Below are 2,872 nucleotides of genomic sequence, written 5' to 3'. Positions count from 1 at the left end.
GACGTATGCATGCAGCGCTCGCGGAGGTGCGAATGGCCCTAATTAGCATATGAATAGCAGCACTGCGCGCGCCTTGCCAGAGAATGGCTTGAATTTCCTCACTCAGTATTGGTTGAAATTCACTACATTTAAACAAGAAAATCACTCGTGATTGGTTGGCAGATCTGTTACTATTGGTCAGCCGACATAAAATTATAATAATAATAATCATATATATATATTCATATGATATGCTATTATGTTGTTTATTCATGTCATTGTTATCCTATGGACTAAATTATTATTACCATCAAGGACATGAATTTATTGAGGAAAGGAACATTTGCCACATACTGTTTATTCAAAGAAATAGCTTTATTAGAACAAACACAAAACTATGTACACAGCATAGGAGAACATCTTTCAAAGCACAGAAAACATGTCCTCCACCCTCTGGAAACATGGGACAACATACATACATACAGCACTACAGTTATACAAATAAATCAATAATATATTGCATCTCTATTCAAAAATAAATTGCCCTGAATGGCATCAGAATTGGGCACCAGATATATCAAACACAATGTACAGTGGAGCCAGAATTATGAACGAATAACAAGGATGTAATTTAAAGGTATGGTTCACTTTGAAATAAATTTTTGATATGTTTTATCTTATCTCAAGGGCATCCAAGATGCAGGTGGTTTTGTTTCCACAGTATTTTCAATTTTGATATTTTTAGGTCAAACTGTTGTTGTCTGTCAGTCATATAATGCAGGTCTATGGTCACCACCTCAAAGAGCATGCACAAAGAAGACCAAATTAAACATGATTTAATGACTCATAAATTAAGTACACAATGATTGACTAAGACACGAAATGAGCGTTTTGGGAAAGAAAACAAACAGTATTTATATTGTATAAATGTGTGTGTGTGTGTATATATATATATATATATATATATATATATATATATTTAGATATACACAAAATGCAATACATCTTAATATGTTTAGATCTTCACAGTAAAACTTCCGAAATCTGTGTAAACAATGAGTGACGTACCAGTGCAAGATCGCTTCTGGCGGTTTCCACCGCATGCGCAGATCATATATATATATATACACACACACACACTGTTCATTTTCTCACACAAACCGCTCGTCTCGTATCTTAAGCCATCAAGGTGTACTTACAGTTATGATTCATTAAATCATGTTTAATTTGTACTTCTCTGTGCATGCTCTTTTAAGAGATCCCCCTAGACTTCCATTATATGACTGACTGATGCCCTTGACGTAAGCCAAAACATTTCAAAAAATAATTTCAAAGTGAACTATCCCTTTAAAACTCTTAATTCAAGTCCTGTAGGCTTGGCTCATCAGGGCGAAGTGAATTTAAGTCTTTGCGACGCGTGCTTGAGGTTCACCTTGATGTACATACACCTCAGTGGCTGTGGAACCGAATTTCATGACCCCTTCTGCAAAGTTGAAAAAGACAAATGATTTAGATGTATGCAAAGGCAATCTGCCCCAAGTCCCCACATTTGTAAGCAAAAATATGTTTCTTCTGCATCCACTACCTGGTTTCCTTCAGGCGATGGCGGATGTCGACCAGTAGTTTCAGGACCTTTTTCTGGAACACTGAAATAAACGAACACATTTGGTGATGTTTACAATGCTCTAATTAGAATAACAAAGTTTGCTAGCTCACAAGAGAGAAGGTGTCTATTAAAAGTGTCTTCTCCACTGCCAATAGATCAACACTTACCACCAGGTTTCAGTCACTGCATCTCCCAGTCTCAGTCACTGCATCTATACCACAAAAAAATGTGTTTTAAAAGTTATTATCAAATGATGAAACTGAACAGATTTATAAGATATTTAAAAACTTGGTCAAACATTTATAACTGAATATAACATGCCATGTTCCAGTTCTCTTTGGCGTTTTCACCACTGTCTCACGCTCAAAGTCATCTATAAACACAGACGTTAATCCAAATTAGTTTAGTTTTACTTTTTATTTGACTGGGGTCTGTTCAAAAGAAAAGAGGATGAGATCACAACACGTAACGTTACCTTATTTAGGTGTTTTTTCTCCCATCAGCGAAGGACACCTCACTCCTTACAGTCGCTGAGAGACAAAACAAATCACAAACATCTGAAGATTTCACTCATCACACAAAGTGATGCAATTTTACAAACAAGGATAGCCTACACTAGAGCATACAAGCACATTACGCGCTTTGTTTTAGGACCCTGGCACTTATTATTTTTTCATAATTTCTGACGATATTCAGAGTAAATGAGTTAGTTTGATTACTATCAAAGAATGGTGGCTAACTTGCAGCCAGATAACAACGTGCAACCCAACGTACAGTTTAGTGTCCCAAATTTGTTCAAATTGAAATGAAACAAAAAAAGAATTAAGAGCAGCAAGCTAACGCAAAACAAAAAACTGTTCCGTTAGGTTAACACCCTTGGACATTCGCGGCAGTAATCACAGCCGATTTGTGAAGTTTAAGACAAAAACGCTAAACTACCAAAAACTATAAGAAGACATGGACATAGAATTCACTAAGCTGGACGAACTTACCTTCAATTTAGAGGAAAAGATGGGTTCCCCAGCGATCATGACGGCGAAGCAGGCTGAATATCTGTGTAGTTACTTTCTGCTTAAAAAAACACGCCACATGCCTGGCACGTTGCCTCAGCCAATCAGAGTGGCTGACGTTACAGGTTGGATTATGACGATATGCTGCCTCAGCCAATCAGAGTTACGTTCACTGGTTTTTGACTCAGGTTGAAAGGCTGTCGTCGGCTGTCCTTTGACTTTTCTGCTGCTGTTAGTTCATTTTAAATTAGGAATAAGGTGGATATACCTAAATAGG

At 37.0% G+C, this 2,872-nt stretch overlaps 1 long non-coding RNA gene across 1 annotated transcript; it reads right to left on the bottom strand.

Moving 5' to 3' along the window:
* Nucleotides 1-333: 333 nt before the first annotated feature.
* Nucleotides 334-2,872, bottom strand: LOC120487514 (uncharacterized). The gene is made up of 6 exons (XR_016145901.1): nucleotides 2,578-2,872; nucleotides 2,061-2,115; nucleotides 1,907-1,958; nucleotides 1,753-1,796; nucleotides 1,565-1,625; nucleotides 334-1,462 (listed from the first exon to the last, which is right to left on the bottom strand). It is a non-coding gene; the product is annotated as an uncharacterized LOC120487514 (long non-coding RNA).

The sequence above is a fragment of the Pimephales promelas genome, chromosome 12 (genome assembly GCF_988280905.1).
Source record: "Pimephales promelas chromosome 12, fPimPro1.hap1.1, whole genome shotgun sequence".
Lineage (NCBI taxonomy): Eukaryota > Metazoa > Chordata > Actinopteri > Cypriniformes > Leuciscidae > Pimephales > Pimephales promelas.
Note: the sequence above shows the minus strand (reverse complement) of the source record. Positions and strands in the feature narration are given on the sequence as shown.